This window comes from Gymnoscopelus microlampas (genome assembly GCF_963454915.1).
Source record: "Gymnoscopelus microlampas genome assembly, chromosome: 17".
In the NCBI taxonomy this organism is placed as follows: domain Eukaryota; kingdom Metazoa; phylum Chordata; class Actinopteri; order Myctophiformes; family Myctophidae; genus Gymnoscopelus; species Gymnoscopelus microlampas.
The window spans coordinates 42,054,529-42,069,699 of NC_139954.1; positions in this window are offsets into that span (position 1 = coordinate 42,054,529).

A 15,171-nucleotide genomic window follows, 5' to 3' on the forward strand; every position below is an offset into this window, starting at 1 on the left:
CGCATGGCAGTGGAAGTTTCTGTCTATGGGAATAGCCCTGCGCCCGGCAGAGCGTTAGAGAGGACTCTCTATATAGCTCTGGACCAGATCTAGTGGTGGTGGTGGTGATAGTTGGGCGGTGTTCCCCTCTCTTACCCCCTGGGGTGACAGAGGCGGGTCAACGGCTCTGGTTGTCACGGTGTATTAATGGGCCCTGTAGAAGGGACTGACAGCAGGCTGATCTCTGGGATGATCATGTCTTATTGCTTTCCATCGGCCGCCCTGGGTGTATGCATATTTATGAGGTGCATGTGACTTCCACACGAGATGGAAAATATCTGGTTAACAGCCACACTGGTGGTGGGATCGCTTAACCAGAGAAGGTGCCAGACGAAAAAAAAAAATAATAAATCCCTTTAGCGCAGGGGTCTTCAACAGGGGGTCCTCAGAGTTAATACAGGGGGTCCGCCAAATATTTTTGTGATAGGATTTTTTTTTTACATTAACCACTTGAACCCTAGCATCCCTTTTCTGAGGAGAACTTTAGCCAAAAATAGCAGATCTACAAGCTTGTAGATCTTGTAGATCTTGTAGAAGCTTGTAGAGCTTGTAGATCGGCTATTTTTGGCAAAGAGTTATAGGTGTAGAGGGAAAAAAAGTGCAGCAAAGGTTTATCTGAAACACAATTTTATACAATAGGCCTATAGAGGGGGTCCCTGCTTCATCTCTCTCTCAGCTAGGGGGTCCTTGGCCTGAAAACGTTGAAGACCCCTGCTTTAGCGTTAAAAGTGCCTGCAAGGCAAAGAATTTCCATCTTGTTTTATGCTCGACCATTATATATATATATATATATATATATATATATATATATATATATATATATATATATATATATAAAACATATTACATCAGAGAAGATGCCCCCACCCATATACAAGGATGCAAACAATTCGCTTTTTGGCAAATGTTGCTTTTTTCACGTCAATTTGGGGCGACTTGTGTAGGATTTGGACGAATCTCCTTTCCAGTTCCTACAGTGTATTTCTGTCAGGCTCATAGTCAGTCAGTGGTTCCCAACCTTTTCTGGATCAGGGCCCACTTCAAAGCGTCCGCCGCCCACCCATCTGACCCCTTGACCAAGCAGCCCTTCGGCAACCCAAGGGCGGCAAGTGGGCAAAGTACTGTATACATGTTTTTTTTTACCAATAGGAAATAATATAATACGGTGATATTTCGCTGTTATACATTATCATTTAACCCATTCAATCCGGGAACGCATACTGTGTACTGTTTAGATTTTTAGCTACAACCATTATTTTATACTTTTGGCTGTTCAAAAATAGCAGATCTACAAGCTCTTTAGCGCTGCACTCTGCAAATTGTGAACATTAAGTGCAAATCTTGAATATTTTATTTTTAACTCAAATCTTTGCTTCTGGGGATTCTATAAATGTCTTCTAAATCCTAACAGTTAAAAAAATGTTAAAACTTATGGTGCTACTGTATATATCAGTGGTTGTCAAACTTTTTTCATGTCAAGGACCTCCAAAATGATATGTATTTGTCCACGGACCCCCCCCCATCTCAAAATATTTAGTTCCAGGGACCCCCAGAAGCAAATATTTGAGTTAGAAATGTGTACAGTATATACATATGTATATATATTTTCACAAATGTTCACGATTCCTTCAAAAATAGCAGATCTACAAGCTCATAGAGCGGCACTCGGTGCCGCTCTATGAGCTTGTATATCTGCTATTTTTGATTAGCCAAAGAAATTTGAAAATGACACGTTCCCGGATTGAATGGATTAAAAGGGTACTGATACCTGCCCAGATGTCAGTGCAAGGTCACCCAGTAGCTACATATTCAACTGCCGATAACAAAAGAACGAAAGATCATATTTTATTTTTTTGTAGATAGAAGAGACCCTCGTCCTCTCCCCCAGACAGCCTTTGTTTACATCGTGTCCACATCGTGGGTTCCGTGGGTCGTCAAAATAAGGTAAAAACGCTGGCGGATTAATGAATTAATTAATGAATTAATTAATACCTGGCAGTTGATGTGTTAATAAATGTTTTTTTTTGTTTTTGTTTTTATAAATAAACGAAATTATTAACAAATTAAGCATTATTTGTGTGCATGGTATTCCATGGTGTCATGCACTAATAGTGAAAATAGCATTTCAAAACATTATTTTGAAATGTTTTGAGATATTTTTAAGATTTCCGCCTAAAATGGCATGCCCAAAATAGGGATTGATTATTCATCGATTTTTAAATTAAATGATCGAATTTGTTCTTAAATAATCGATTAAATTGATTAGTTCGATTAACTGTTGCACTCCTACAGTAGACTACAGTACATTGCTACTTTTTAAGTAATTATCTCCATGTGCACGTCGTCCTACACTGTTACCAGAAAGGCCTCAAATATCAACAAGTGTTGTTTAATAATTCAATTAAGATAAGGCATATAATTCCACAACAACAGTATGCAGTAATTTGTCATGTTGTTATTTTAAGTGATGACTGTGGCTTCTATGTTAAGCCGTTTTGTCTGGTATTGACGCATAACCAGCTCATCACTGTGGATAACAAAGCATTAAGTGGAAGGCTTAGCCACAGTGTGACAACAATATCTACGTAAATGTATGATTAAACAGAATGAATCCCAATTCTCTCAAAAGACAAAAATCCAGAAGCAATCAACTTTCTCACAAAACAAAAGTTGAGGAATAAGGAGATATTCTATGAAGACATGAATAAATATAAAAACAAAAGGGCGTCCAGGTGGTTCAGGGGTAAAGTTCCTACCCACCACCGTATAGAGAATGGCCGTTATATTACTTCACGGTATATACCTCCGACTTGGCCGCTGGCTCCAGTGAACGCTACTGGCTGTGTTTGCGGGTGAAAAGCTGTGTGGGGAGAGGGTGATCTCTCTAAACTCCTGAGACTACTTATCGGCCTTAAACACACCAAGCAAACACACTTAGTTTGGGATGGCTCAGGGTAGAAGACAGGGTTAAGCAAATATCACTGGGATTGGTATTTAAGATAGTCAAAGAGACATTGCCCTCAGTGTCCTCAATACCCTCATACTACTGTACACGTCTAACTACTTCTCCAAAGTGAGTGACACCCACAGCCACAACACTAGAGGGAGCAATCATGATCTGGTACCACCCACATTCAGAACAAACATAGGAAAGTTCTCAATCTACTGCTGTCACCAACATGTGGAATGTCCTGCCACCATCCATTAAAGGATATGTAACACTAGTTTCTTTCATAATTGGCCTGAGAAAACATCTATCAGGAGACTAAAAGGGGAGGTAAATATAATTGTCCCATCTCTTTTGTACATAATAGTGTTTTGTTGATGACATGTATTATTGTGTTAATTTTGTACGCTATGTTGATGAATTCAATACATAGGACCACAATGGAAACAAGTCACCAGGACTTTTTAATCCTTTTAGCTTTAATGTCTTACTGTACCACTTGCTGTTTTACATTTCTGACTAAAAGTATTCAATCAATCAATCACTCACTCTGTCGCCGCATTAGTGACACCTACAGATTGGTCAGGAGTATTTTCAGCAGACATTAAAACTGAGAGTAATAGCCCGTTTCCTTCGTTTGGAAGAATAATGGCCTCCCAGTGAACCCCCCTCACTGAAGTGGCTTGTGACTCCATGTGTATAGGAGGAGACACCTGCTTGTTGTTCTCTATACGCTCCCCAGACCAAACAGAAGGGGTTAGCAGTGACAGGGACTATACAAACTGGTAACGACTGAAAGCTGGGGAGAACATTAATTCAAAAATAGAAAAAAAGGGGAATATAAGAATTAAACAAATCGTCAACAACAAATGAGCAGCCCATATCAATCAGCTAAATGACTGCGTAAGAGCTGCCCTTTAAAAATTCCCAGCTGTCCCCAGGGAACTTGCTGGCTGTTAATATTTAATACATACACATGTAGTGTCGCGAATCAATTTGTCTTGCCAATTAGTTCAAATTAATTGAATTGCTGGTCAAAATGGCGCCCCGCTATGCTGTGATCTGCTGACATAAGTACAGTAGAGATTTATATGCAGGGATGCAAACGCATGCAGCGTGGAAAAAACTAAAAACTAAAGAGACAATTCAACACTGTATACTGTAGGTAACCTAACTATGTGTTATATGCCGACAGGAATAGGAAATCTGTATGACATGTCTATTAATATTTTATTTGTAATATATTCCACATTGATGCAATTTTATCCTACAACTAATGTACAAAACTTCCAGGAGAATGCTGCTTATCAAGCCCCTGGAGGATTTTTAGGCTTTCTCCTTCACATGTCTACTGATTGTCTGTGTATCACTTTAAAATTCTGTTGTAAGTGAAAATAAAAAAACAAACAAACAAATCCTATTTGAGACCCGTTTTGAGCTTGTAGATCTGCTACTTTTGCCATCTTTGAATTTGAATCCTGAAAAGTAACAGTTTTGAACATATGAGGTTTCCACCCGACAGAGTACAAAACATACAGTAGATAACCAGTGCTGGAAATGGCCAGGTCAGAATAGCTTGTTTTCACCCCAAAAAAACACAATCTGGGAAAAGAAATACGAGATAAATTTATCCTACTATAATTCTAGTAACCTCTGTCTGTAGTGGTGAGTCAAGCTAACCGGTTCTCCTCAGTGGCTGGAGCAATTGCTCTGATTTTGCACACAGCCATTGACCATTACCATCTGAACTTAACTCTCTGCCTGCCAGAGTTTTTTCAGAACAGTCTGTAGCCTCTGCCAGGGTTTTGCCATGATTTTGGTACCTGTTCGCGTAGCCACAGATTTTTTTCCTCCAGTATGATTGATCCCCAGATGGTTTCTAATCACAGATGAGATTCAGGTGTGGTTTCACAAATGTCAACGAGGTCATTTTGACCTCGTTGACATGTGTTGTTTGATGTTTCAATATAGCTCAAAACCAGTAGTTTTAAACCAAAAAACAAAGTGAATTGTTTGTCCGTTTGAATTTTAACATTGAAGTGAATGGAGCAGCAAATCTTCGAACATTTTTAGCTCCTAATCTGTTCGTAATTCGACAAGGGTTGAAATTATAAAAAAATGCAAAAAAAAAATGACGTATATATACGTCTTTGGCGGACAACAGCTGATAATTAAAAGACGTATATATACGTCATTGGCAGGCATAGAGTTAACTGTGAAGCCCGTTTTTCAATTTCATCAAATCTCAGCTTCTTATTAGCGTTTATGTGTGAAAGAATGTCGCCTCCCGGGTTGCCCGATCATGTGCGCATATCCCCCCACCGATGCGTCGACCGGGTATGGTCTAGTTTTTATAAATCTGATAACATTGCAGCGGAGCGGGATTTTACATTTTTATTATTACGTCATTTCCGGGTCTATTCTTCTCTGGAAGTCAAAGCAGCATTCATACGTTGCCGAAGAGTGCCCTCTAGTGTAATCACTGAAAACACGAGATGGCGTAGATTTACGTCCATGGCAGTCAAGCGTTGGATTTGAGATGACGTAGATCTACGTCAGTGGCAGTAAATATGTCAAAGAGTTTCTTTGTTATTGTTGTTAGAAAATAATTGATACTTGCAGCCCTGACGTATAGTTCCCTGTGTGAGATGCCAGCAGTCCGTCATGTAGATGAGAGGCATTATACCTTGGCTTGAGACTTTCCTCGTATGCTCCACATTCCCTGGGTTGTGAAGGGAGAATGATTCACATTCTGTCTGGTCTTTGCCGTCCTCGCCTCGGCCTCGCACACTGGCTAATGTGAGCATATGGTCAAGCATTTCAACAGGGTTTACACCAAGAAATATTCTTTCACACTCCCTCAGGAGATAAGCTAGGCTCATGTCTGTTGTGCAAATGAAGCACACACAGGCTACTTATCGCACAAAGGAAGAGAGAGCTTGCTAATGAATTCAGTTGGACCTATATGGCTGTATAAAAATCTTCTCCCGGACAGGAAAGTGTCAAATGTACCGGATCATCAGAGAGGTAATGGGAGAGTTGCATGTCCACAATAGAGTTCAGAAAGTCCTGACGACAGTCTCGCTGCCCCTGCGTCACAGAATTTTTTTTTCTATTGAAATTCACCATAGAGAAATCTTAGATGGCGTCATAAGAACTGTGTTCCAAAAATAAACAAAATCACCCCAGCATTCTGTCAGGTACTGTATGTGACGCAGTGTCGTGGTGTAAGTAACTAAGTACATTTACTCGTGTACTGTACGTACGTACAATTTTGAGGTGTTTTTACTTTACTGGAGTATTTCCATTTTCCAGTACTTTTACTTCTATTCCACTGCATCTCAGAGACAAATATTGTACTTTTACTCCACTACAATTATTTGAAAACTTTAGTTACTAGTTACTTTATAGATTTTGATTATTACAAAACATTTAACCACTTCAGCCCTATATACATTTCGGCCATTTGAAATGTCGGTGCTCTATAAGCTGGGCCCCCCAGTGGACCAGTAGCCTGCCGAGATGTTCCGCTGTGTGCTCGCTCGCACACATTCACAGTTCTGTTAAATTGTTAAATCAATGCCTCAATGTCAAAGTCAAACTTAATTTTGTGCGGTAGCACAAATTTCCTACAGGGAAATTAAAGGCTAATATATACTTCATCGCATGACCCTTTTCAAGTTACTTTTTTTCCGACTGAAAAGTGTTCAACACTTCTTTTTTTCCGGTTGATTTTTGTTCCGAGGGTAGAGTGTTAAGCGGCTCTTGTCGACGTGGTCGTGTGATGGAGTGTAAATTAAGCTCAAGTGCTGAACAGAAAAGTATTCAAAATAATTCAGATTTCTATGCAAATTAAATTGCATAATAGAATACCAAAAAAAAACAACTAAAAACACATGTGTGAATGTGTGAGCATGCAAGTGAGTAGGCGAAGTGTGTGAAGGGTGTAATACAGTAATTAACGTGGTTTTGATTGAAAAGAATAAATGCAGCATTGGCACAACTTTCTAAATCTTTTTAGATTTCTAAAGCTGTGTAGTGTATCAGCAGCAGTCATGAAAAGAAATGAAGAAATCACAGTGGCATCTGTGCTCCGTTAAGCTGATTTGGCGTTGGTATAGCACAAGATTTGATCTGAAGCTTTTAAATGAAATGCTCTACCCCTCCCTCCTCTCCCTCTTAACCCATTAAGACCGGGAACGCATCTGTGTATTTTAAGTCTTTGTCGATTCAAAAATAGCAGATCTACAAGCTCATAGTGCGGCACCGAGTGCCGCACTATGAGCTTGTAGATCTGCTATTTTTGAAAAATCTCGAAAATGTGTGCACATCTTTGAATATATATGTTTTTTTAAAGCAAACATTTGTAACTCAAATCTTTGCTTCTGGGGATTCTACAAATGTCTTCTAATTCCTACAGTTTTTTGAAAAACATATCTCTACTATATCATAAACTATATCATGGTTCTCAATTTTTTTGACCCCAAAATTATATGTATTTGGCCGCGGACCCCCCATCTATTTTTTTTACAAGTCTCTTTATTAATTTTTCCAGACAATAAAAAGGTCAAGCAACATTGTGTCAAGCTGTAATAACGAAGAGGTCTGTTTTTTCTAACAAACAAAAAACAACAGTTAAAAAAAGCAACATAGCACAACATAACAGAACAAAACACTAAAATAGTAAACCGATTAGACACATACATGTTAAATACAAGACATATCAAAACAAAACAAAAATACCAGATAAAAGACAAACAATAACCAAGACTCTCATTCATACATATATTCAAAGATTTACAAGCTCAAGTGCCGCGCTATGAACTTGTAGATCTGCCCTTTTTGAATAGCCAAAGCATAAAACAATGGTTAAAGTGGTTACACAGATGCGTGCCCGGTTTGAATGGGTTAAACAAACAGGAAATATGGCTGTTGTGGTAAGTAAAGTTGCATGGATTTATCCCGTGCAATGTTTCCGCTGTGATTTAAGACGACCGGAGATGGATATTATGATGATACTGTATGGCACTGTAAATCCACCGCCTCATCCTCTCGCTTGCTATACTGTCAAATGTATTGGAGAAGTTTTATTTCAACGGCGTCCCGCTCAGCACTGAGGCTGTGTGTGTGGCTCATTGGAGAAATAATGAATGCTGTCTGGAAGAGACAGTGTCACTGTTATTTTGGATCTTCTCCGCTGCATCTCTTTCAGTGTTATCTGCCTTGTTCCTTGTCTCTCTCGCTGTGTGTCCATGTCTCTGAGAAGGTATCTCGATCCTCTCCACCTCATCATCTCTGGTTCTAACCCTTTCGTGTTCCTCCTCTCCTCCATTCAGAATATAAGTCTCTTGTCATGCAGTTGCACCCTTGTGTAAAAGCCACACTGCTGAGAGACTCCTCTGAGGATGGCCCTGTAGCACCAGTTGTGAGAGAAATGAGCAATCAGGTCTATGAAAACGAGCCCAAAAGAAGCGACTATTGTAGGCTACATGAGCAGTTTAAGCCTATACATTGGCTGTTTGAAAATAGCAGATCTACAATCTCACAACGGGTCGCGATGAGATGCGTTGTGAGCTTGTAGATCTGCTATTTTCAAAAGAAAACATTGAAAATAGGTTTAAACAACGCAAATCTGTGTGGGGGGTCGGTGGACGTATACATATTAATGTGGGTGGTCCTTGACATGAACATGTTTGAGAGCCACTGGTTTAAACAACATTTAGGAAACAAGGCCCAAATAAGCAGCTACACTTTAGAAACGGGTCGGGTCATGAAAAAACCCGACCCGCACATCACTACAAGCTACTATACAGAGGAACAAGCCCAAAGTCGCTTATAATAAACAGACATGGCAACACTGCCCTATAGTGGTGCTAAAATAATCCAACACCATTCTGTCGGAATGGATGCATCCTGACACCCATTTAGCTGTGAGACATCACTTCTATAGAATATGCTGATGTACATATTGAGAAGTAATTAGACACACACACACACACACACACACACACACACACACACACACACACACACACACACACACACACACACACACACACACACACACAATTACTTTTTTTTTAATATGGTCCACATTGGGAAATAACAAAAACCATTACAATAAAATGTACAAATGTAAATGTAGCACATCTGCACAGAAAACTATATGGTCCAATCCAGGTTTAATCACAAGAATTGGAGAACATCAGCATATTTTTCTCTCACCTTTTTGCCAGTGTCTGAATCTTCTGTTTGTTATTTTGACAAGGTTAGGTTGCAGCTTGCCACATCCCCCTCCCTCCCACCCACCCCCATACCACACACCCAGCCGTATCATTTTCAGAATAGAATGCAATTCGTTAAATACATTAAAACCTCAATCTAAGCTGCAATGAGGGAATAAATCATTCTGCCACATGGTGAAGGAGCGACTGATTACCGGGCTGCGTGACTAGGAAGAGGGCCATTATTTAGGCACGCATCAGGAAAACGCAGCAGCACATTGTCAGTGAGGAATACACACCGTTTGTGTTCCCTTCCAGTTCATGGGGATTCTGCGCTTTTAACCACTTAGGCCCTGTATACTTTGTCGTATGACAAATTGCGAAAACAGTTGAGCTCACAACGCATTGCGATGCAACGTTGTGAGCTTGTAAATCTGATATATTTGTGTTTTGTTTAGTTTTTCTCCATAATTTTCTGTAAATTTGACATTTTTCTACCTTTTTCTTTACCCCTTTTATCTCCCAATTTAATCGCTATAGGCCAATTAATCTTCCCTACACATTTCTGTGTTTTGTTGAGGAGCCTCTACCGGGAGGACGTAGTGTCTCCCGCCTACTCCCCCCTTTCAACACCCCCCGCTGACAGGGGGCCACCGCAGACCGTAGGAGTCACTATAATGCAGCGACATAGGCGGCCCTCCCCTGGACTAACCTCGCGTCACCAGACTTTCCACCTCGGAGGAAAGCCTGGTATTTGTTCTAAAACTAGCCGTGTGATCCAGTTTAGAAAAAAGGAAAACAATGATTGTGGTTCAGACGGTTGGTTCCAGTTGGCGTCACATTGTTTTTGTTCCCCATGTAATGCGAATCAATTAGTTGCTAGTCGCGCTATGGTGATGGTGGACAGTTGGTACTTTACCGCCTCCTGACCACAGTTTCCGTTCTTTTTCTTTACAAAAGCACAAACACAATTTGCATAATGTTCTTAAATATTTGCCTATAATGACATCCCTCAAATTGTCAACTCACCATTTCCAGGAGAAATGCTGGAGGCATTTTTATTTCAGGATCTGTTGCAGTCTCACCTCATGCTTCCATCAAGGACTCAGCCTTGACAGGACAACCAGCTAAACAGCGCCTAAAACTAAATGTCAGCTTTGAATAGGCCATGGGTTGGCAGGCAAAAAAACTTTCAGACAATATTAAAGTGTCTTTCTTCATAATGGGGTCCTCGCTTACAGTCACCATGTATTAGACCTTGATGGTGACACTTAAAAATTAGGCCTGCACTTTGACGCTTTGCCAAAGCCTGTAAATCCAAGCCAATGGTCGTGTAGAGCCAGCTGTCTTTTTGGACCGTGGCAGACTGTGCTACATTATATTACACAATGATTTTCATGTCAGCTGCGGCTTTAGGCCTTCCGAGGTTATAGACATAATAAACCTTGATTAATGGATTTTATTAATTATTTTATAATTGAAATGGGCTAATACGACTAATAAACTCTAATCTAATGGAGAGATATTGCTGTTCTCTGTTGCATCTACCTGCTCAAATAACTCCCAGAGGGGCAAAACAAAGAAATATTATATAAAATAGCTTTCAAACCATGATCCTGTGGTTGAAAATTGTGAAATAATAGTACAATAATGCTGTGTGCTCTGCCTCAAACAATAAACAAGGTATTTCCCCCATGATACGCTGTGTGTGGATGCTTGCTTGAGTGACTTTTGAATGATAACCTTAGCAGGCACAAACAAAGGTAATTTAGTTCCTGCCTTATTTTGCTTGTTTTAGTTTAACCTACGGCTATTTAGAATGGATCTACCCCAAGTCCTCTAACTTAATCTGCCATTTATGGGCAGAGAGGTAATGGTTTTGGGGAGGGGGGAGACGAGGCATAATGCTTTGCGATTGGATGAGAAAAGTAACCAAGGAAACCGTCGTGCTTAAAGTGTTGTAAATTGGTTAAAACTCATTTATCCGTAATGCGTGTTGCAAGACGGGCGAGGTAAACATGATCAGTCAGCAGCTGGAACACAACTCAATTTGTTTGGACACCTAGCATCAACCCCCATCAAGCCCCAGCGCCCCCCCCCCCCCCCCCCCACACCCCCGCCCGCCTGTTCCTTCATACAAGTGCTGCGTTAGGGCCTTGTGTTTTCAAAACATTGCAACCCGAAACTCGCAAGAGTTCTGTATGGAAATTTGGAAGATAATTAAGGAAAGCATTTCAAAGGTAGCCTCATAAATAATGTAAATTCCGTGTTAAATGTCCCTGACAGCCGATGCTGGCGCTGCAGAACGTGAAGCTCCAGGAAAACGGCTGAGCTGGTCTGTCTGGTCATCAGATGCCTCCCTTGGAGTGCCATAAATTGACAAGAATGGGAGACAGTGCAGAATAAATGGGGTGGCTTGAATGAGGAACGGTCCCTATTAATAACTCTCCTAACGTGACATTTGGTATAAGCCTGAAGTAGAGAATCCAAGGTTGTGGGACATAAATAGTTTGTTCAAAAAACCTATTGGCACAGTGCTTGCTTTGTGCTGGGGAATGCCCGAAGAAAAGATGAGCTAGTTTGTTTATATTCATTTTTATAACATATTATATGTAATGTTGAATTACCTTATTGTATTGCCATAGCTGTTAGCATAGTCCAATTTAAGTGATACTCATACATACTGCATTAATACGATGCAATGCGAGAATGCGGTCTATCTAGCCAACACTAACTCGGCACTCCTGAATCGCTGCCCTCCACACCCTCCTCTCTTGCATCAGGGTCTTGAACTCTGCAGTGTTATTAGCTCCGTTGTCGTGACGCAGTGTATCTACGTACTGTAGGTGGTGCGCCGCTTTCCTTTCCTGGCTGTGCCCTGGGTTGGCCCCCATAGTGTCACTTTGCTTGCCACCAGTTCCGGGTGCCTGACGCAGTGCCTTGACAGCCTCATGCTTCTCTCTCTGACCTTTTCTGGTGACCTATAGAGGTCCACGTTCGTGATGTGTTCCCCTCCCCCTAGTGCCATTCGTAGCATTCTTGTGAAGACTGCATTCATATTATGGTTCACCACCCGTTTTTCGGCATCTTTGTCTAATTTTGGAACGTTGTCATGGATTTCTTCTGCAAGGTCACTGTCATGCAGAAAATGGACTGACGCAATCATTCTCTCCACATCTTTAGAACTTCTCCAATTGACCAATACAATCTGGAAAGGCAGCCACAAGCTGCTTCTTCTTGACTGACCGTAAACCACATGAGTAGCGCCCCTATTCTGGGGGCAAGCATTCTGCAGAAATGGCAGATCTGCTGTACGACACTTGAGCGTGTAGATCTGCTATTTTTGATGATTATATTTGGTGTAAGGGAGCAAAAAAGGAGGGGGTCTAGTACAGACCTCTGGGGGGACTCGGTCAACAAAGTACAGTATAGTATATGTTTTAAATAGTTAAATTACACACAGCATCTAAAACTTACAATGATGATTTAATTTGAGTCTTTTAAGTGATTGTATGTGTTTTATAGACTATACAATATTTACTTGATTTCCACCTTCCCCTCTTTTTCTTCTTGTATGTGTGTGGGGCAGCTCTTCAGTAGTTAAGCTCACAAGTAAGGGTGTGATTTTTGTGCAGTGAAGCTTGTCTGAGTGTTGGTTTTGCCCGGGGGCCTGTGACTGATGTGGGCGATGTCTCTGCCCCAGATCTCCAGGAGAGTGTCCCCTTTGATATTCCCTGACTCCGGGGCCTGCATAAGCGCGTTGAGGAAATAAGTCAAGGTCACTCCCACTCTGTCGCCGGAGCCTCATGAATATTATGATTAATCATAGTCCTTTGGCTCGAATTAATAACAAACCCAGCATTGTTGTGCTGCAAGCCCGTAGATTTACCGCCGGGTTTTTCTGAAGCGCTATGTCAGTCGTGAGCCCCTGTGCTTTCTCTCCTCTGAATGAAGAAAAATAGCTTTTTGCCGTCTGTGTTGGTCGTAATGAAATAACGCAATCAACAAGTAGATTAATGTTGTGCGTTTGCTATCATTGTGCTAAGGCCTTCTTTTACGTGTGTGTGTTGTGCACATCAGTCTCACTTGTGTTGTGATGATCTGTTTTTTCCCCCTCCTTTAATACCAATATTGATTATGCACCGTAAATCATGTATAGTTCATGTTTCGAGGTCTGATTGGGAAATCTGACATGACACGGCAAACAAATTGATCTCTAAGGCCCCCGAAAACACTTGTGTGATCAATTCACTTCCGTTTTTAATTAGAGTACTTAACGGAGAAGAATTTCTCGTAATGGCCCTGGAGAATTGAATTATCCATTTGGGTTATACCGCTATGCCAATGGCGGAGTGTAAACAAAGGATAGCTTTGATGTGTTGATGCAATAGAGCATGAAAATGATGAATGTCGTCAAACATGTAATTAGTGCCGTACAAAAGGAGGGATGATGTGAGATAGTTTGTTTCAACGCTGCGACTATTTATTCATTTTATCAAGTCCTGGGCAGCCACCGGGGATCTATTATCTTCAATTTGCTTTAAATCCTGATGTGATAGCCCTAATGTTAATGGGTGCTTGTACAGGCTATAAAACATGAGCCCAGGGTTGCGTTTGCAATTCGAGGCACCAGCATTCTTGCTAATTCATTAGCCTTTTTCGATTTTTGCTCCAGGAGAGGAACGGCACGGGCAAGTAACTGTCTAGGCCGTTTGCCCTGGAAGTTTTTAGCCTATCACTGTCTCTGTCATGATGGGGCCAATTTAAAGGGCCTGCTCCGCGGAGGAGAGGGGGGCCGCGCTCTCTTTGGCTGTCACCACGTTGCTCAAGTGGAAACGGGTGTCTCATTTGATGCCGACCAGGCTTTTCCCTCTCCTTTTTATTTATTTATTTGTCTCAATTCAGGAGGATGGTTGCTCTTTTCGTAAATTGAGTTGTTCCTCCCACTGGCAGTTGCTGAGAGACTGGCTGACAGCCCCCCCAAGAGGTCCAGGGGATGGCTTGATGGACAGCAGACAAGGTTTTACACTGTTGAATTCCCTCCTAACGCCATCATTAAGCATTGTGGTCTCTGGCTTAGTCGTTGATGCACTGATTTTTTAAACCACTTTCAAACTGTCGTCCCTCTTTTGGCATGTCATTATAGACAAAGATTGTCAAATATTTTCAGAAAATGTAATTTTCTTTTTCTAAAATAGGGAAAATAGCCGAGCTACAAGATCAAGTACCGCATATCAAGCTTGATTTAACATATGACATCAACTGCCTTTAGAGCATTCTCAATGTGTACACTTTCATTTTTACTACCATTGATAATTGGATAACTAAGGGAGCACACATGAATAATAATGCTCTAATGGTTGTTTCTCTAAGGAAATTAGTTTTCACTGAAAATGATTAAAGACGCCGAATTGCTGGATAAAAGAGTAAATCGGGGCTATATTTCATCTTTCACAATGGCTACATTTAAGTCAGTCTTCACTCAAGTATTCACGGTGCACTGAAGAGTGCATAGCTAATTTAGAAACAATACACGGCAATAACACTGTGTGCCTCTCTAGCAAAAACCCATTTCCGCTTTCATGAGTATTGCCAGAATTCAGCCTAGATCGTTTGTTTTTCTCTCTGTGTGAGAAAAGAAAATGTGAGTTGTTTGGGGGAGGGGGTCAAAAAAAAGAAAGAAAAAAGCGGCTTTATCGCCAACGCTGACCTTTAATTACAAAACCTCTCTGCCCTCAGACCCTAGCTTTTACTTAAGTTGACATTTATAAATACTGAATGTCTCTGTGAATTGCTTTTTGTTGAAGTCACTGTATTGTTGAGCCAGATAGCATCAGTCCATTTGTTAAAGACTGTAACCGTGGGCCCCGGACGCTGGCAGGGTGTGTGACGAGGACAATGTATAGCTGGTCTGCAAGCTGTCCCATGTATAGTATGTACTGAGGCATATGGGCTATAGCG